This window comes from Pipra filicauda, unplaced genomic scaffold (genome assembly GCF_003945595.2).
Source record: "Pipra filicauda isolate LSUMZ 115617 unplaced genomic scaffold, ASM394559v2 scaffold558_size305803_pilon, whole genome shotgun sequence".
NCBI lineage: Eukaryota > Metazoa > Chordata > Aves > Passeriformes > Pipridae > Pipra > Pipra filicauda.
This window is the reverse complement of record NW_024104707.1, coordinates 272,853-293,982: the sequence shown is the minus strand read 5'-3', so window position 1 is coordinate 293,982 and position 21,130 is coordinate 272,853. Positions and strand designations below refer to the sequence as shown.

The window sequence follows — 21,130 nt, the reverse complement described above, 5'->3', positions numbered from 1 at the left end:
AATACCCTTCACACAATAAATTTGTTTTACCTACCCATGAAAACCAGCTGCTGAGTCAGAGTCAGCCCACTCCATTTGTCCACACTTTGGCTTTCAAGTTAACTAAAGTTTCTATCACCAGCACAACATTAACTGCTCGAGCAGGACATACAGAGCAAAGACAAATACCATGCTACCTCTCTGGTCCCTCCAAATTCAGACAGGACCCCATCTTGTGAAGTGATACTGGGCCCTGATGCAACAACTGTGGCAAAAATGTGGAACCGAGAGCAAAGCCCAGGAGAGTTTCAAGTCCTGGTTAGTAAATCCCCCTGCGGCAACCTTGCACACCAAAAGGATGGTTTCTACCACAGGTTTCTGGGGCCCTTTGGCATCAGGCAGTTATGAAGAGGAAATGTTATCAAGAAATCACACATACTTTCTCCACGGCACAGTCTCCTCCTTTCCAGGCAGCAGTTTCCAAGTTGGTTAAAGACAAGTTGTCCTGCATAGCAGAGAGCTGAGATGTTGACTGGCCCCTTGGAGAGCAGTGTAGGGTAGGGGGGGAGGGACATAAATCCTCAGTGAGAGATAGGAAGATGCAGTTGCTCAGAATCTCTGAGGGCAAATGTTAAAGAAGTTGGCCATTCTCTGTGTATGGGACACTTACTGACAACTGATCTCATCCATTCCTGGAAAGAGCTTTTTAACTATTCAATGCACTTTAGACCTCTTTATTCAGGAATAGCTGTTTAAATGCAGCCTGGGGTGTGGATGTATGGCATTGTGTTGCAACTGCCTCCCCAATATTTGCAAAGGGATTGCTTACCTATTATCTCCCCTGCTTGCTTCTTCCTAGAGGCTACTATGAAGAACAATGCAATTGTGCTTGAAAGTCTTTTAACCCAGTATACAAACATTCAGATTTCTGAACAGCTCCCACAATGTATTTACAAAATGACTACACCTAATATTCTGAGATTGCGATGTAGTATCTTCCTGTCTGCCCTCACCTACAAACTCATGGAGATGTATGCCAAAGGTAATGCTGATGGTTTGAAATGGGACGCTAGCACCTCCTCATAATGGTGTTCATGCCTTGGTCAGAGCTGCTCAGTCCTGCTCTCTATTACTCTAATAGCCAGAAGATAAGGAGGAACTAAAGAGGTAAGTAAATCTGCCTCCTTAGACAAGAAGACCTATACTTGCAGGTGTAAAAACCTGTATTCCAGCTCCTTCTTGCACTCCTGTAAGTAACAATGCTTTCCACTGCAATTTCTCTATGGCTATGGGCTGTTTGATTTAGTGACACTATGTGAGACAGGAAAAAATTTCCCTTCCTCCTCTCCCAGGAGTTAGACACACTTTGCTCCTCAATTACACTTATTAGAGTTGTAATGAATGAAAGCAAATAAAAACACAATTTTGATTGGAATAAGAACCACAGAGTAAAGGAAGGCAGAATCCTTTACAGCCTTGCTCAATGCATCCCACCTTGGGTGAAATGGCATCTACTTCACATCCACTTGGGGATTTGATGCAGCAAGATAATCATTTCATTCCAGTTTTACTAATGAGCTGGAAAAAAATCTCCAACACGAAGAACAGCTTAGCCCCTCAGAAGAGGGGCTGCCTTAACCTAGAGGTTTGCTGCCAACCCAGGGGCCCATGTTTGGGATGTCACAGAGGCCACCAAGCCTGGCAAAAGTTGAGGACTGGCATCTGCTCCTACACTTTTCATGTAGGATCGACTGCAGCTGCGACAAAGAGATTCCGAAATATCAGAAGGGACTTCATGTCCCTCAGAAAGATGTTGAAAGGACCTGGAGCACAGGGGACTGGGACCCAGGCAGAGTGAAAGAAGTGGATAGAGTGAATGACTGGCTACGAGACTGGTGCCATGGTCAGGGTTTCGGGTTCTATGATTTGGGATGTGCCTTCAACAGAGTGATGTCAATGGCAGATGGGGCACATCTGACCAAGTGCGGTATGAGTGTTTTGGGGAGAAAACTGGTGGGACTTATCAGCAGGGCTTTAAACCAGATTTGGCAGGGGAAGGGGATACTCTACCGAGTGGCAGTAAGGAATCAGAAAACAACAGCACTTTAGAGAACAGAAGGGAAACACCTGCAAATCATCCCAAAAGAATGAGAGAGGGCTCCTCCCAAGAGATGAAGAGGTCAACTACCCAGCTGAAGTGCATCTACACCTATGTACACAGCCTGGGTAACAAGCAGGAGTTGGAAACCGTGGTGCAACTAGAAAGATACAACCTAATTGCTATCACAGAAACATGGTGGGACGAGTTACATGGCTGAAGCACTGCAATTGAGGGGTACAAGCCCTTCAGAAGAGACAGGCTTGGCGGGAGGGGCAGGGGTATTGTGGTCCATGTTAGAGAAGGGATAGATTGTGAAGAACTGCTTATGAATAACAGCCATGTACAGGTTGAGAGCCTGTGGGTAAAAATTAAAGACAGGACTAACAAAGGACACCTGTACACAACACCCTTATCTGCAAACTGGAGAGACACGGATTTGATGGATGGACTATTTAGTGGTTAAGGAATTAGCTGGATGGACGCAGCCAGAAAGTTGTGGTCAGTGGCTCTATGTCAAGGTGGAGGCTGGTGACAAGTGGTGTCTCAGGGCTATGTCTTGGGACCAGTGTTCTTCAATATCTTCATCAATTACATAGACAGTGGGATCGAGTGCACCCTCAGCAAAGTTGCAGATGACACAAAGCTGAGCAGTGCAGTTGACACACCTGAAGAATAGGAAGTCATCCAGAGGAACCTGGACAAACTTGAGAAGTGGGCCCACAAGAAACTCATGAAGTTCAACAAGTCCAAGTGCAAGGTGCTTCACCTGGGTCAGGGCAATCACAGATACAAGTGAAGCCTCAGAGAAGAAGTCTGTGAGAGTGGCAAAGCACTGCAACAGGTTGCCAGAGAAGTTGTGGATGCCCCATCTCTAGAAGTGTTCAAGGCGAGGCTGGGTAGGGCTCTGGGCAATCTGATCTAGTGAAAGGTGTCCCTGCCCACAATAGGGGGGCTTGAACTAGGTGATCTTTAAGATCCATTCCAATCCACACCATTCTATGATTCTAGGAGGGCATGAGGTAGCAGACATAGAGGCTAGAAGATTTTTCCAGATAGAAGTAGCTGGGGGTTGAGGCACAAAAGCACAGAGCATGGAGAAGACTATGCTGCTGTTTCCAGTGAAGGAATGAGGAAAGACATTGCAGGGTCTTCAGTCCTCAAAATTTTCCTAAGTATAAACACTCAATCACATGTGTAAATCTAGGACCACAACATGATAAAAGCACTGACTCTTTTTTCCCCCCATAGATCACAGAGTTCAACTCTGTTCTGATGAACCCAGCAGAAATTTTTGCTGTTTTCTTTCAAAGGGCAAACATGTTCTTTTACTCTCCCCTTAAAGGGACCTTTGACTTTTCATCTCCCTTGCTTTTAGTTCAGCTTCCAACAACAATCGCTTAGGGATTCTTGGAAATTAGCAGTAAGTGTACAGTATTTCTAATTTTTATCTCACTTTTTTCAATCCTTCCAGCCTACTGCTGGTGGGGTTTGTTTTTTTTTCATTTCTAAGGCAAGTGTTTTTAGCTTCCGCTCATCTGTGTCATTCTAGAATTGTTGCTGTCCTTGCCACTTCTTTACAGTCTTGTTTTCCACTTGACGTTTGTGTTTAGGTACACTTCATCTACATCATTGTTTCCAATCGACCTGCCACTTTGGTTTGCATGACCAACAGCTCCCTAATAACTGCTGCCTCTACATTTAATCCATCACAAGCCACAGGAGATGCGTGAAATGAAGATTGCAGATAATTTGTAGAATTATAAACAAGAGATACCTAAATCAATACAGAAATTCTGTTCAATTAATGAGTACCCCCACCTTCCAAACTAAAAAAAAAAAAAACAAAATAGTAAAATATTTCACTAGTTACTTCAGCACTTATCTTCTAGGTGTCTTTTTTGGCCCTCCATAAGAGCACAAACAGTTCAGATAAGCATTAGCGCACAGAAAAAGAACACATCCATAAAATAAGGTACTCATTAACAGTAAATTTCAGCGTCCAGATTCCTTACCAACATGCCAAGACAATCAAGATGAAGGACTGGCAGGAATTTCAGGCCTGCTGCATATATTCTTTTGTAATTTCTTTAAAGATGAGGTGGGAGCAAAAGTGCTTAGTTGTTTGCAAGACTCTTCAGAAAGAAGCGAAGTTTGCTTTGAAGTTCACACAAACTTGCGAATATTTTAGCTCATGGCTGTTATATTGAACTGCTTGTTAAGTGCAGCAGGAACAATCTGGTGCACTATTAATTTAAGAGATGTATATACCCGCACTACTAATGATGCTGTCATTAAAAGAAGAGGGAGTGCAACCTTCATAAAGACTCGATCCTGCAGTGAACTTCACATTGGCAGGTTATGCATCAGTCTGTAACTCACAGCTGGACCAGGTACCAAGTTCCTACTTCCTCTTCTCTACAGTTTGTTTACAGCTTTTGCAGCTTGCTTAATTTCACATCAACTTACAAACTTTAGTTAGTCACCAACTGATCGTGCAGCTCAGTCAGAGGTGTGTTAACAACAAGACACTTGAGTTCACTTGCATTTAGCTGATTTAGCCACATTAACTGCAGCCAAAGCAGAGCCAGGGTACCCGTGCCAGGGTTGCTTACTAATGGCAGCAACACCAGAAGCAAATAAACAGACAAAAAGTTTCAAATAAGCAAAGCATCTGAGAACCAGCAGGGTGTCACAAGGCACTGGAGTGGGTGAACAGTTGGGTATGCATTGGCCTGTCTCCCTGTGCTGCGTGCGCAGGCCATTCCAAAAAGGCATAATATAGCAAAAAAATTACATATAGGGTGGAAATTAGGTCCTGGGATAAGAGAAACATTTTTAGCATCTATCTGTAGGTGTCAATTTGTAAGTTAGTGGCCAAAGACTACAGAGCCGTGCAGCTGACTCAAATGCAGACATGCACATTTGGGCAACTGGTTAGACACTCCCTGGAGACTGATGAGATGTTCACTGACTACAGTTGGTGTCATTTGAGGTGCAATTGGATGTCCACAAAATCCATGTGGGCCTGGCAAGGATGGCACACCACCTATTGGACTTCTTTCCAATACAGAGCAGCAGCTGGAGTTCAGATGGAAGACTTCAGCAGTTCAAATAGACTCCTACATGTGGACAACTAAACCAAGAACCAGAGCTTTGCTGTCTTAATCTGTGAGATTAATCCCACACTTACTTACAATAAAGTTGCACAAAAATATACAAGAAGATTTTAGGGCACATCTCTTTAAAGTCTCATGGGACCAGCAGACCTCTGAGAGACAACAAAAGGGTAACCATAGTTTTTGTGGATTTGAGGGGGGTGAATTCCCAATGCACAACCAACTTTCATAATTGTTTTATATTTTCAAGGGTTATCTTATTAGAAAAATGGACTGGAAATACATATTTAAAATAATCTGGAGAGCCTAAACACTTCAAGAACCACACAAACACAAGGAGTCAACACATCTGAAGTGTCAGCCTCGAGAGATGACTGAGAGGGTATCTCATTAATGTGTATAAATATCTAAAGGGGGGATGCCAATAGGATGGAGCCAGGCTCTTCTTGGTGATGCCAACCACTAGGACACAAGGCAATGGGCAGAAACTGATGCACAGGAAGTTCCACCTGAACATGAGGAAGAACTTTACTGTGCAGGTGACTGTGCACTGGAACAGACTGTCCAGAGAGGTTGCGGAGTCTCCCTCATCTGGACGCAATCCTATGCAATGTACTCTAGGACAACTCTGCTTAAGCAGGGGGGTTGGACCAGATGATCCACTGTGGTCCCCTCCAACCTGACCCATTCTGTGATTCTGTGAAGTGTCTCGTCTGAATTCCAAAAATACTGCTTCTGAACAAGTAACTCTGGAGGACTCCATTATAGTCATTTGGACTTTGTGAGACTGAAATATAAAAACATACTTGCTACCACTGACAAGAGATGCCCTGTGTGATTGTATTGCAAGGGGTATTGCTACAGAAGGTCTTATGGATATTTACAGAGAACAGAAAGGTGCATTCTGGAAAAGCAGACAAAAACTGCAAAACGAATTTGCTGGGCTGTAAAGCCTACAACCCTGTCAGAGATATTCAGAAGCATAGGCAGCCTTTGAACTGTGTTATATGCAGCAGGTCATTGCTGGTGAGCCTCAAATGGGAAAGCAGTGACAGATCAGGCAGCTTCTCTTCTAGTTAGAAAGGTACCTCAACTGTTTTTAGACAAAAGAGCTCCCCAGTTCTGTTTCTCATTGGAATTGATTCCTCACAATTAAGGCTAATCCTTAATTTGATGTTTACTCAGTTTACTGCCTTTCTGCATTCTGCATTGTCCACATCTGGCATTACACTTTGTATTTATTCTAGTCAATATACATTTATTCATCAGTTGTGTTTGTTCTAGTCATGGTTGAGATAGCAATTTCATTCTAAGTCTTTGCATACACTGATGGATACATTACCTTTCCAGCTGAACTTTCTCATGCTTGTTCTCAGGCCTGAACTTGCAATTTTTTCTGAAAGTTAGAAGTAAAGATATGCTCCTCCTCAAACCTCTCATATTTAGATGTAAGAATACAACATTTTAACAAAAATGCTTTTGATACAAAGTGCTTTTTATTTCTCTTTTCGAGTCCTTCAATTTTAACGTAACTCTGAAATTATAGGAACATTCTTCAAATGTTATCATAAATGTGAGGCATAAGACTGTTTAGGAAAAGTAAGGTTTGTAAGGAGAAGGAACACTACCACTCCCTTTTGTGCACGAACTCCAATGGGAGGGTGAAGCATGTGAGTGTGAGAATGTTTGAGTCACATTTGCATACAAATAGTTACAGAGCACTCAAATGAGTCATGAAAATTCACAGCTTCTAAAAATGAGTGGAAATGTTAATGCAATGGTAAGGCTGAGATTTCAATTGACGATAAGCAAAAATATTTACTGTTCTGATTTCAAAAGGGACTTTAACTTCTGCCCATTATTCCTACCTACTACAACAGTTTATGCAACACTTGTTAAATTCAGATCTTGCCAGTATTTATCTATATAGATTTTTTAATTATTTGGTGTCTTTATTAAGGGAGGGTGGATTTTTTTTGTGCAGTACAATATTGTTTTTCTTACATTAATGGTGAACTGCATTACACCACAAGGGGTAATAGCGATATCTTATCAACAAATCATAAATAAACTTAAATTCTGTGTCCTGGTAAAAACAGGCACTGGGGTTAACACGGTCTAAAGTGCTGCTCAGGAAAGTAAGGAAGGTGTCAGAGCTGGGCTTTGTGCAAAGAGAAAGATGGGAAGAAAAAAGAGCTACCATTTCTCAGAACAAGGCTTGGGTGCTCACTTGCAGAACTGTATGAGGAAATATTAGAGGATGGAAAGTCAGTTAGGATGAGTACAGTCTTCCGTTGCTATAATGACAACAAAATTAAAAAAATCAAAAAAACTTGAGTGCTGTTCACATCCAGGACCCAGGAGACAAAGCAGCAAGCTTAGCACAGCTTGAAGAGCTCATTCTCCGTTACCAGCGTTTACAATAGCCTAGGTAATGTAACAAACAGCAGAAAGTACAAAGAATTTTTCTTTCTCTGGTACTAAGTGAAGCAACAGAACAATTTAGACAGATGACTCTCACTGATAACTCTGCTCCCATACCAGCTATCATAAGCACCTATCCACACCACGAGTAACACTTCTATTGCTCTAGGAGAACACATCACGTGAGGATTACAGGAACAAAGTACTGCCTGACTTTTGCATCTGTCATCCTCGCAAGCTGCCTGGTTTTAAAACATTAGCAAAAATGGCAAGGTAACAGCTTGTGTTTGTTCTGTCATCCCCCCACTTCAAGACCCCTTATGCACTGAGAGACAGACTGCGGGTCAGGTTCTGTTCTGCCCCATTCTTTCTGTCGTTATTTACACCTGAAAAAACTGAGTGGAAAACATGCAAAATGGTACCATTTTGTTTTGATAGTGTTTTACCCTCACTTCACAGGGGTGAGAATGAATAGACAGGGTGCAAGGCAGTGGAGAATCAGGGATTCTGTATATTAAAAAACAGTGCAGACAGCCACAGAAAGTGTCAAACACCATACAAAAGGACTGTTCATGCATTCACGCTCAGCATCTGTGATCTGGACAGTATAAACAGAAGTAACTGTCTTTGAGCTATGCGGATTTTACAGGGTTTTGTTTATATAATTTAAAAATCAGCAGACCTGCAAGGCTGAATGTTGCAGGATGCTTTGCAAGCTGCAATCTCACCCATTTCAGAAGGCTTCGGAGCATACGCTGAGGAATTCCCTTATTGTTGATGGATGGTGAAGGCTATTGTCAGATGACTGATACTGGCTCTCTGCCATACGATGCTGGAGCTTACAGTATTAATTAAAAACCCTAAAACAATTTGAAGAATTGCCTGTCTGAAGCTCTGATTAGCTAGGATGCCTGCCCCTTCCATATGAAGTTGGGCAAGTAATAACAACTGGGAGGGAAGCCTTTCTGCCATGCTGAAAGGTTAAGATCTGTGGCTCCATATGTAAGAAAGCCACTCCCCCAAACCGACCTTTGATGCTTGAAGCCAAAATGCGCTCACATAGTCTGAAAGGGTGGACTCTGCGTCAGTCCCTCAGCCAGGCATGGGAGCTGAATTCACAGATATGCAAGAGTCAGGAAGGATGAAAGCAGCATGGTGGCTAAAAGCAAACTGGTAGAGTTGTGAGTGAAGGAGAGGGAAGGTAACAACCAGCAGAGCCAAAAGCTGCTCCTGTCTATGTCAGCTTCCAATGACAGCTGGTGATTACTAAAACAGCATCATGGCCTTGTCCTCCCCAGCAGGAAAGGGGTTGACAGCAGATCTGCAGCAGAAATAACACGAGCATGTTTTCACACAGGCTGCCTAGAAAACAATTTAACTTTTACTCTGCCCAGCTATTATCAGCAATGCCCCACAGGCATCAAGGGTGAAGTGCATCTTAAGGAGTGATTTGAAGGAGAATGACTGGAAAGAATTTTCCAGACCTTTGTTCCACACATACAGGACAGGATACAGGAAAACATGAAGGTATCTGTGTGGTAAAAGGACTAACGCACAGTACAGGCCAGCATTGCTAGCAGAGCAAAGGTCATATTCAACTATGCACTAAGTTAATAGAGCTGGAAAGAATGGATAAAGAGTCCAAAAAAAGAGCAAGGGTTTTTTTGCCTGGAGCACAGGGGATGTTATGTGAGTTTAGTGGTTTTAGGTGCAGGTTTTCTTCTTTAACTATCTGGTTTGTGAATTGATGGTGTTTTTTGTTGTCTAGAAGAAAATCTCACATATCCTGGGATTTTGTTTTGGTCTCCCTCATACTGTAAGTATACTTCAGAGCTATTAAGTTCAACAGCCACTAGTTAAGCAGTTAAAGATAAGCTCTGACAAGTTTCCCAAGCTGCTTCTAAAATGTATTTGGCAAATAAATTCCTCCTCATCTGCTAATTTCAGACTTTTAAAATAATTTATCTCTCAAGTACATAACATAATGTTATTATCTTGTTCTTTACAGTCTGAGGGCAGAATCTATTTAGAACGTGAGCAGGCTGGCTATGTGCAAGTGTAAAGCTTTAGATAAAATTCACTTGCCAACCCAGAGCAGTGAAACAAATTCCCTCTCTGCTCTCACAGGCACCTGTTATACTAGCCAAAAAACAGCCACATCCTTCACACACATTCACAAAAACACCTGAAGCTGGATCCAAAGCTGTGAACTGACAGGGAGAGTCTTCCTGGGTTTCACCGGATTTGCATCAGGCCCCATATGTGTAAAGCATCAAGACTACTGAGTCTCCATCAAAGGAGTTTCCACAGCCTGTTTCATGTCTTACCCACAGCCACCCCCATAACAGCTGATCCACACAGACAGCCTGCTTATTCTATACAGGAATGTACATTTGCAGCTTATATACATGTGCTTAACTCCACAAAACACTACCAAAATAGCAGAAAAGAGAGAAATTGGCACACTCCAGATTGCTTCTTAAAACAATTCTTCAAGGTATGTTGCTGCTCTCAGCACAGAGCAGAGAGTAGCACGTCCCCAGATGGCGATGCCTCTACCAGGTTTAAAAAAGAAGCATCTGCATTACAACAAAAAACACCCAGTCAATAAAAAATTACTTAAAACTTTCCCATGACATTTTTTTCCCTTGATAGAATCTATAAAAACACTACTGAAAACAAAGCAGAAGCTCACATTAAAAAAAAAAAAAAAAAAAAAAAAAAAAAAAAAAAAAATAATACAATCATGCTTCAGAAGAAAACCAAGGTTATTCTCCTGAACATTTTCTCAGGAAATTCTCAAAGAAATGGTCTGATGCTTACAAGGTCTGTCAAAAAACAAGGCTTCATATCTCATTCTTCCCAGGTCAGACTGCAACTTAGAATTTCCATTGCACCAGATGAATGTCCCAAATGACCACTTCTAGAGTGTCTCTTCTGTGAGGGTTATAAGGATTTCACTGGATCAACTGTGAACCTATGTCTTTCATAAGCTAGGAAATTTACTTAGCTAGGGTTAAAATCACCACAGTTAACCTCACAAGTGGCCCTAACAGGAGACAGAAATACAGGAAACTTCTTCAGAAGCATTCACTTTCTGGATAGTGTTGCTTATTTTAGCTTGTCATTTCAAACGAAAGAAACCCAAACTGATGAACAGAGATCTGAAACTTGAATTCTCCCTCTCTCCTGTTCCCCCCTTTAATCCTTAGACTTCCTCGTTGCTGTTCCAAATCTTCATCCAGCTGTGACTGGTACTTTTTGAGACTGATCCTTGGTGGTCACGTTACTGGCACTGCACCACTTTGGGAGTTCCCAAATGGAGAGCAGGAGCTGGAATCACTCTATGGGCCATGAAAAGCTTACTGGAAAGGACACCAGAATGCTCCTTGTTACAATTATTGCTTCTGCCATCCCAGAATCTCTTCCCACACTTACTAGACTATACTCTGTCCTACCATCAAAAGGTTCTCTTTTCAGGAAAAAAAAAGAAATAATTATAAGCTGTTATCTTTAAACCAATGGTCATTTGTGAAGCATCTGTCCAGAAAATGTACTGGTTCTGACTGCCAAATTTGTGATTGATGGGACCCTGTTACTTCAGAGTGGCATTTTCATCACATTTTACGTATTTAAGAAAAATTCGCATTGACTTCTCATGTGGTAAACAGTCTCCTGACAAATGTCTGCTTTAAATGACTTGTCCATCATCCCTTGCTACACATCACCTCACAAAAAAAAACTTCGTTGCAGAGGCATGGATTCAGTTAAGCCCTCCACAGCAGAATTCAGCTGTTTTAAGAGAGCGTCTTGCTTCTTTCAGAACCCTTTGTGTACCTTCTACAACAACTGAGGTACAACTTCCAGAGAAAGTACCTCCCTCACTATTTAACTCACATCTCATGGCTAGGCTTCGCGAAGGAAGATTTGGGAACTCACATCTATGCCCCAAAGAATACCCAGTCCTGCTAGCAAAGATTACCACAGTTAACGACAGGCTGAACGATGGTGCAGAAATGCACAAAGCGTACGGCTATGAGCATCTAGCCTAGAGGTTACACACTGTGGATTGTAAATCCCCAGTACTTCACAAGACCACAGCCAGAAAGACTTACTGGTGAAAGTATATTAGTCACTGCTCATTTTTCTCACTGCTGCCAGATGTGTCAAGTCACAAAAAAAAAAAGGTGTAAAATTACCAAGAAAGTCTGAGAACCAGCCCTGACATAGGCCATCCATATCAAGACCTGGATGTCTAGTTAAACCATAAGCTGGCTGGGCTAAGGACAGCTGGACTCAGAAATCAAGAGAGTATCGAGTAGAGTTAGGCTTTAAGACTTCTGCATTAGGTAGAAATAAGTCATCACAGAAGCAACGATTTTCTAAATTATCTGTAAACTGCGTCTTGAAAGACAGGCTTAGATGTAGACATCAATCAGACACACGCTGTAAGTCAAGTGAGGTGAATCCCATCTCCAGAGCCAAGAGACCTGTAGAGCTGTGAAAGGGAATAAGGAACACAAAACTATTGCTAATGAAGTGAAAACAAGCCGAGTGATAAGGCAGGAAACTAAGAAGCCGCTAAAAGTCTAAATTCTGATTGTTCAATAGAGAACTGAGATCCTCAGCTAGGTATCAACTGTTTTGTTTTGGCTCAAAATATTCTAACAAGTTTGTCCATCCTTTTAATGTTTTCAGACCTCTGGTCTCAGCTGTAAACAATAGCTCGAAGCCTTAAGTAATTTAATTCCCAATTGCTTTCCCAATGCCAAATTTAAACATATATCCTCAGTATTTTGATAGAAGAGGTAGAAGGGTTTCTCAACCAAGAGTTTTGGAATAGTTTAAGGCATTCAGCCTTACGGAGTGATTGACATGAACAATGTGGTGGCATCATCTTCAACTGTATTTGTAGCTAGAAACACATCAGGAGAACATATTACTGTAATTTTGCCAAACTGGACACTGATTTTCCACCATTGCTTCTACAATCTAAAATTGTAGAAGCAGTCATTTTGCATGACTGTACATAAGCCTTTGGTGATCTTTAACAAATATTAAATTATAAAAACACATAGCTTGTCTTTTTCTGAAATTATCCATTTGCAAAGAATATATGTGCACCAAACTTAGACCAGCACAAAAAACACTTGCACTCCAGTAATCTGATAAGAAGGCTGAGTGACCTTTTGCTGATCTCTGATGAAACAATGAGGTACATAGTTGGGATTTATCCTGTAGTACACCACAGCACTACTCCATATTATCAAAAATGAAAAACTATAGCTTTTTGAAACTGAAAATTACAGGCTCATCTCTTCAGGGCTAGGATTAAACATGGTATTTTTAAAGGCATCCAACCTCCAGGTTTAGAAGTTAGAGACAAATTTTTCTGGGTATTCAAGTGCATAAAATGCAGTATGCACTTAGTCCATTTTCCATAGTGCTTCAGTTTCTTTGATTTAAATAAGAAGCCTTTCAGTTTTTTGAAATTCCCAACTGTAACTTTGTAGCATCTTCAGATATTTTTATGCATATTTTATGTAACTAACTCCTCTCTTAAAAGCAGTATATAGTGCCTCTAGTCACTTAGACTATCCACAAAAGTAGTTCGCACAATTACATTTAATAGTTCCACACTTAAATTTGAGACATCCAGCACCAGGATTCACAAGTGCAAACTAGGGGCATACATGGCTTTTAGGATCTACAGGTTCAGCAAAATATACTTCATCCCAAGACATTTCACCACAGCCACCCATGTCCAGCCTCCCGCTAGAAGGAATGAGCATGGTACAGAGACAGAACTCAAACAACTAACTTTGATTACATACCCAAATTTTAAAGGCTAAATTCAGGTATGATGAATCAGAAAAATTAGTCATCCACAGTGGAATCCACCTCACTTGTCATCTATAAGGCAGGCTTCAGGTTGAAATTGATTGTCTATCTTCTGCCGAGAACTGATGGAGAGCAACAACCCCCAGTGAGGAGATTTGTTCCATCCTGAGAGAGGTGTTGGATGGGCACAGAATGAATCACTCTCTGCAGGTGTCTCTTGTTCTCTCATCCCACTGACTGTAGAGAGATTAGACACAAAACCTCTAAATAGCTAAGATAAGGTGAGATGAACCTCACCCTCAATAATGGGTGAGTTTGCCAGGCCAGGCCCAGCATTCAGGCTTCTTGCCATCCAGGAGATGCCTCTACCCCTGAGCTACAGTGTCAGGCTCCCTCTTGTTTATAATCCCTCTGGCCCTTTGAAATTTGCATCTGTTTCTTTACTGTGGCAAGCTTGAACAGGATGGGTGGGTGTCCTCCACCTTAGCCTTATCTCTGGTCGTTAGGGTTGCTTTGCAAGCAGGAGGGAGCTTATATCACCTCCGATGAGGAGAACATTGAATCTGAATCTCTCACTTCCAGGACAAGTGCTCTCATGAGAAAAACTGCTTATGAGAAAGTAGCAGTTCTTTTCCTTCTTTGCCCCTGAACTTTCCGGCAGCTCCAGCTGCTGTGCTTTGTGCTAAGCTCCATGCTGTCATTGTGCATTTAACCATGATCTTGAGCACACCTCCTGGACCAGGCCTCTCCAGAGATCTAGACACATACGTATTTTGTGATTCCCAAGTGGGTTTATGCAGGAGACAGTCACTGAGAAAGCTTAACCTAGATAATGCTCAGTCTGGGCCTATAAAGAAGCAAAGTTATAACAGCCTGGGAAACTGGAACTCACAATGCTTCAGCAGGACTCGTGAGGGTGCACATGCATTTGGGATGCAGTGCACACATTTTGCTAAGCTGCACTTCCACTACCCAAACCCTGAGTGGAGTTGGGCTTTCCTGATCATAGAAAATTTTGGTCTATACATTAGTTTAAAAGGACTGAGAATGCTATGGGTCTTGTCTTGACACAACCTGTAACGATAGCTTTGGTAAAGCACAAAATTAGTACCACCTGCTTAATACTACAAAGCTTTCCACCATGGAACTGAGGTTTTCTTCCTGAAGCCAACAGGAAGGCAAGATTATAGACTGACCAACAACTAGTCACTAGTCACTACTACCAGTCGCAGTACAGACTCAATTTCTTCTCTGTGCTGATGAAACATTATTACTTAGCAAAACCAAAACACACAGAACACACTACACAAACACATCTGTATTTGAAATTACCATAACTTTATATTTTGGGGGGGGTGGCCTTAAAAACATACCTGGAACAGATTTTCAAAATCTTCTCCCACCAATTCAATTCCCAATCCCTCCATTTTTTTCAGTGAAATTATGCCAAGGATTTTGTCATCTTATTGCCATAGGCCTATACCTAAAAATCACAATCGGGCCACAATGGGAGACTGAGGGAAGCTGGACCAGCCAGCCAGATAATTAACAAATGAAAGAACTTTTAAATAAAGGCCATTAGGCCATTTTTATTCCTTGGTTTATTCCTTACTGTATGTGAGGTACTGTCAGTAAACTCTTGCCTGGCCCCTCTCTCTTTTCTATCCTGAATAGATTTTCCAGAGAATTGGTGGGGAGTGCAAAATCTGCAGCATTTTAGACTTACATTAATTTAAAGGTATCACTAGAAAAGCTACGCTAGATGAAAACCATCTGCTACATAAGGCATGTGCTAATAAGTGAACTTGCTTGATCCCAGATTTTAGCACAACTGTGTTAAGTTAGAGAGCCACCTAACTGGTTCACTATAAACACTTCTAGAGGACAATGTGTAACTTAATTAAAATATAGATATTGCATTAATAAAGATTTTTAAAAATACAGGAAATGTATTTGGCTTTGATTACAAACATAATAGTTAATGCACAGATCTAATACACCTTGTACCAATAATACTTACTCTGATAGACAGATGCAGGTCTCAGAAAAATTTCATGGCACTGTTCTTCAGGTAGGATCAGGTAAGCAACAGCCCCCTTACAGGTGACAGTTCATGTAGAAATGCCTTCAGGGCACCAGTCCTACTTGCAGAAATGAGAAATCCTAGAAAACAGAAGAAAACATTAGAATTGAAGTGTCTGAATTTGGATTAGATATAAATGCAGCAAACCCATGCAATTCACATTGAAACACCTCTCTTTCCAAGATGGTGATAGAAAGTAGTTTAAGGCATTTTACTCCAAAACAGTACTTTAGAAATCTGATCATAAAATGATACCAATGTCAAAACAGGATCTGAACAAAAGCCTGCCCATCCTATAGTCCAACACCTCTAGTGAAAATGGAAATGTCTCAAAAGAATGAAAACACATTTATGTTTTGCTACAATATATCCCAAGCCTCCAACAACATGCGGTTTGGGATTAACAGCAGCAGATTGGGGACGCTTAAAAGTGGGGATGAAGGGAATGATACCGTACAAAAGCAACATTATTCAAAAGCATAGTGGGGGGAGAGGAAAAGAGATCTTAAAGTTGGCAGATCCGTGGCATTTGCAAATACGGCCCAGAAAAGAATGGAGTTTGGAAATGGGATTCAGAGAAGGTGCATCCATCTGTTACTTGAAGCAGAACACAGAGGGGCTCAGAGTGGGGTGGAAGCAGTGGGTATTCTCTTGGCCAGTGAAGGTACCTGAAGTGAGAGACAGCAGTGATGCCCAGCCCTACCGCCCTGAGAGCCGGTGTCGGGAAGCAGGACTCAATGCTCCCATGTTTGTTATTCACAAACAGCCCCGGGAGCAGGGGGATGTCACCCAGGGGTCCCGCTCCCCAGCCGGTGGTGCACGGCAGCAGCGGTGTCCCGGGGCTGAGGGACACCGGCTGCGGTCGCACACGGCAGCACACGCGGGACACGCGCGTGGCGGAGGGACAGTGGCCGCGGCCGCGCCCCTGCCAGCCGGGTCTGCAGCGCCGGGGACGGGGGCAGGGGGAGGGCTGCTGCCGGCGTGGCAAGGAGCGAGCAATGAGGTAGGGAAAAGTAGAAATAAAATTTAAAAAAAAAAAAGTCCCTTCCCCCAAGGCAGCTGTGGAGTGCGCTGAAACCCCCTTTTAGGCACAATCAGCCCCGAGCATCTGGGCAAGGATGAGGTGGGTGCAAAGTGCACGGGGAGGAAATGTGTCAGCTGCAGCATCCGAGAGCAGCGGAGCAAGCTCAGACGGGAAATGAGCTTGCGAAGTGCACCCGACAAGATGATCGCGGGGATAAGTTGCTTCTATGGAAACTGCAGCCCGATGAACCAAAAAACAGTTTGATGGCAAAGTTTTAGCAGGAGCCGGCTCATGCCTGGTTTCAGCTACATTCCCCACCCCCTGAAGAAAAAAAGAATAAAAAGCTGCACAATGTGTTTCTTGTTATGAAAAAAAAAAAAAAGAAAAAGAAAAAAAAAGGAAAAAAAAAAGGAAAAAATGGGGACACAGGTTTTTTCCTGTATGGGCTACATCATATTAAGCTGTAAGTTTAGTTCTGGACAAACAATCTCTTGTTGCATCTCTGCGATGGAGGTTAATGAATTCCCACAGATGATGTTGGCCAAACAGTGGTCGGCTTGTGACTTGATTTCCAGCATCATGATGTGAGGGGATCAGTATAGAAAAGCACTTTGAAGGGAAGAGGCTGCCTACAGCAGGATTGTTTCTACAAGCTAATTGTACTGAGTGCAGCTGCACAAAGCTGGATCAACAGTAATAGAAGGCGGCGCAGACTTCCTGACGCCAGCCCCGCAGAGCTCCCACCAACAGCCTGGCAATTCCAGATTGTTTTCCAGACCTTATCTCTCCCCCAAGTTTTTTTTTTTTTTCTTTAGTCCTTTTTTTTTTTTTTAATTTTGTGACCGGAACAAAAGTAACAGGAAAATCCTTTGTGAAAGTAGAAAATGCTGTTACAGATCGGTGCCTTTTGCAGAAGTTGTAACTAAATATTTTGCATGCATTACTCTCCCTCCCGCTCAAAAGAAAGAAAGAAAAAAGCCAACCCCCAAACTTCTAAAACTTTTCTTTGAATGAATTGGAAATGTGAGGCAAACAAAAGGGAGAGGGTAGTTAAAAACGGCCGGATTTAGCGAGATATTTTACCTGGTACACTGAAAACTCCTGTATCAAAACTTATTTGGACACCCCACTTGGACAGGTTGGATGGTGTCAATGACTTGGAAATGGGCCAATTTTAACAGATTTTTTTTTTTTTTTTTTTAGTCTGGTTTGATGGCTTAAGTACTCGGCAATTAAAGCCATTTACATTATTACTGAATGTTTTAGATAGATTTCATTAGAGGCGAGGGACACTGCCGCGGAGGAACTCGCAGCTCGCCCAGCCCCGCGGGCTCTGCCCGCAGCCCCTCGCCCCGCACACGTCCCAGAGGGGGACCTCGGGCTGAGAAGACCTTAAAAGGCGAAAGGACAGGCAGCCTTCAAAAAACCCCGGGACTTTTCCTCGTAGAAAATACTTTTTTTTGAGGGGGGGGGGGGTGTTAGGGAGTGAGGGGATGGTGCTGGTGTGGCAGGACCGAACCGCACCGCAGCCCGGGAAGCTCAACCCGCTCTTTCCCTCCCGGGTCGCCCCTGCCCGAGGGACTTTTCCCGCGGACGCGCCCCCCTCGTCCCTCCGCGATTTTTTCCCGGTTTATTCTTTCCTTTCTGCAGGCTCCCCCCCTTCCCACATTCCCTCTTCCCCCCCCCGCAGCATGGCGGGGCGTCCGGCGGCGGCCCCCGCTGCAGGTGCGCCCGGGAGGGGGAAGCGGGGCCGGGCGGCCGCCGCGGGCGCAGCCCCGGTCGCCATGGCAGCCGCCTGAGCGGCGCCGCCGGGCCCGGGCGGCGCGGGCGGGGGGGGCGGCGGCGAGGGGCTGATGTCACGGGGCTGGCGCCGCGCAGTCCGGGCCGGCCCCGGGCGCGGGGCGGGGCGCGGGGGTTGCGGGAGGGGACACGGCGCCCCCGGGGCGGCCGCGCTCCCGCCGCCGCTGCCGCGCACCCGGAGCCGCCCCGGGCTTGGCGCCGGGCGGGCCGGGGCCCCCCGAGCCCGCGGCGCGCAGCCCCGCGCTTGTGATTTTGAGGAGAAAGCGGCGCTTTGTGCGCGGCTCTGGGCGGCCGCGGGTCCTGCCAGATGTTTGCAGCGGCGGCGTTTCGGAGGTTGGGAGCCGGCTATGAAAATCCCGGCTGAAAACTATTAAGAGGCGAACGCGCGGCTCCCGAGGCACCCGGAGCTGCCTGGGACGGGCCGTGGGGAAAAGCCCCCGAGGAGCAGCTCGCAGCCCCGATGGTTTCGGGGGCCCCCCCGGGGTTCCCCCCGCGGGCAGCGGCAGAGACGCGGCTGCCGGGACCGCGCGTGGAACCTGCGTCGGAGCGCAGGAGCTTCCAGAGCTTGCGAGCCCCTGCCAAAGCTGTCAGGGCTAAAAGATCAGAATTGTGGGAATTAAATGTTAGCAAAAAAGCCAGTTCAGCCGCTCGCTTGGGGGAAGCGCAGCCTGCTCGCGGACTACTTTGCGTGCAGAAAGCGCACATGACAATCATTAGATGACAGAGAAAATTGCCAGGTTAGCCTCTCCACAAAACTTCCCGGTGTTCTAAAAGCCCTCGGTGTAGAAAACCGAAAGCATTAGCACAGGGTCCTCTGCAGCCCTGGCCGGCCGGTCCTGCCGCGCTGCTGCGCTGTCCAAGCACGACAGTGATCGGAGAAGCATGAACATATTTACGTTGGCTATTATTACACTAAAAACATGGTCAAAATTTCTTCCACTGGTGCCTTCATTAGACAGAAAGGCAAGCATGTTGCAAGACTAAAACCTGTGGCCTCAGGTCAAGTACTACCACCAATTGATAGTTTAGCAATGTAAAGGATTGAAGTCGCTCTAAGTGGAGATTTTAATCGAGTCGTTAATTGGTAGCATTACTGTAACTAATAATAATAACAGTAACAATAACAAGTTATTACTATTTACTTTCTGTAACTGCACTTGAACAGTGTATTTGTCTTCCTATCAGATTGAACGTCGAGATTCACTTTCACCCTTCGCTTCTCAAAACGCGTTGAATTGTGTTCCTGTCAGCCTCGGCACCGCCTCCAGTCCACCCCCGGAAAACATCCCCGGGGCAAACACCCTGGTGTGACAGTCACCAAAGTGTCCTGCTAGAGAATAGCCAACCACCAGCTCAGGAATGCCACGTTAATTGGAAAAAACACTGATGCGGCTCTTCTCAGCTTTGTCTCCAAATGTCCGTAATGTTCCACCCCCGCAGCTCCGACTGCCTTCGTGTAGCTACGCAACAACTGTGCAGATATATCCAATATTTGCCTGCTTTTAATAGTTATGATTGACAGCACAATCCTCACTGATTTTATGGATGTGTGCCGTTACTACGGTTTTGTTTGCAATGAACACTAATGTACTTTAAGTATCCGTGTGGTTATTAGAGAATTGCTGCAATTTATGCAGAATTTAATTTGTATTAATTGTATATATATGTTCACACTTTCGTGAGTTGAACTTTCCTCAGGTAGAATGTGAAATGGGGGGGTGGAGGCTGTGTCAGTTTGTTACACAGCCGGTAGTATAAGCAAAATACAGGAAAATACAGTGGAGCTAAACTTAAAAATAAAATCAAAGTCACTTCAGCTAAACAACAACAACAAAATAAATTAACTTTTTCCTCTGGAATGTTTCTGGAAGATGTTTCAGTGGCTGCAGCCAAAAGCTGCTAAAAGTACAGCGTGTAGTAAGTATTTGCATTTGTCACCAGAAACAATCTATGCATAATTAATGGCAGTACTGTGTCACGAGCACTGATAGGGCGCAGATGAGCAGCCTTTCAAGGGTAATACATGTAAATGCACTTCCAATATGCACATTTGCTTAATGATCTCCAATTAATAGTATCATCTGAAGTAGTCCCGTTCTCGGGAAGCAGGGCGCTGGAAGCGGCGCCTGCCTGCCTGCCTGTTGGGGTGCTTAGTGTCCCGTTCTCATCACGGCAGAAAGCTGCAGTGGGCTCTATAGGTTTATTTAATCTTGATTTATCTCATTCCCGCTTACACCTGCAGCCTACAGTGCTGGGCTGCTGACCCGGCCGGTGATTTACGGCACCGTGTGCTGAGTGGGTTCATAGAAACACCGACGGGATGCTCCAATTCACGACGACTTGGAGAAAGCTTAGCCTGCACCACCGCTCACTGCAGCGGGGTCTGCGCGTCCCGCACCGCCAGCCCCGCACACTGCAGCGTGTCTGTGCGGAGGGCAGCGTGGGATGCGGACCAGTGCGGGACTATGTGGGGGGGGGGGGGGGGGGGGGGGGGGGGGGGGGGGGGGGGCAGTGTAGGGTACAGGACAGACAAGGACAAGAACACCCCACCGCTGCCCCGCGCTGCCCGCACTATTTACTGCCTCAGCTGTGCGGCACGACCACGCCCCCCGCCGCGATTGGCTGCGCGGGCGGAAGGCCCCACCAGTGAGGGCGCCGCGGGGTGATGGACGTGCCGGCGGCGGCCAATGGCAGCGAGCGCGGGCCGGGCCCGGCCGTGGCCGCTATATAAGAGCGGGCGCGCAGCCCCGCATCTCAGAGCG

At 44.6% G+C, this 21,130-nt stretch overlaps 1 long non-coding RNA gene across 1 annotated transcript; it reads left to right on the top strand.

Moving 5' to 3' along the window:
- The first annotated feature begins 18,572 nt into the window (after nt 1–18,572).
- LOC114001972 lies at nt 18,573–19,964 on the top strand. Its single transcript, XR_003545717.2, has 2 exons — nt 18,573–19,105; nt 19,554–19,964. It is a non-coding gene; the product is annotated as an uncharacterized LOC114001972 (long non-coding RNA).
- The last annotated feature ends 1,166 nt before the right edge of the window (nt 19,965–21,130 follow it).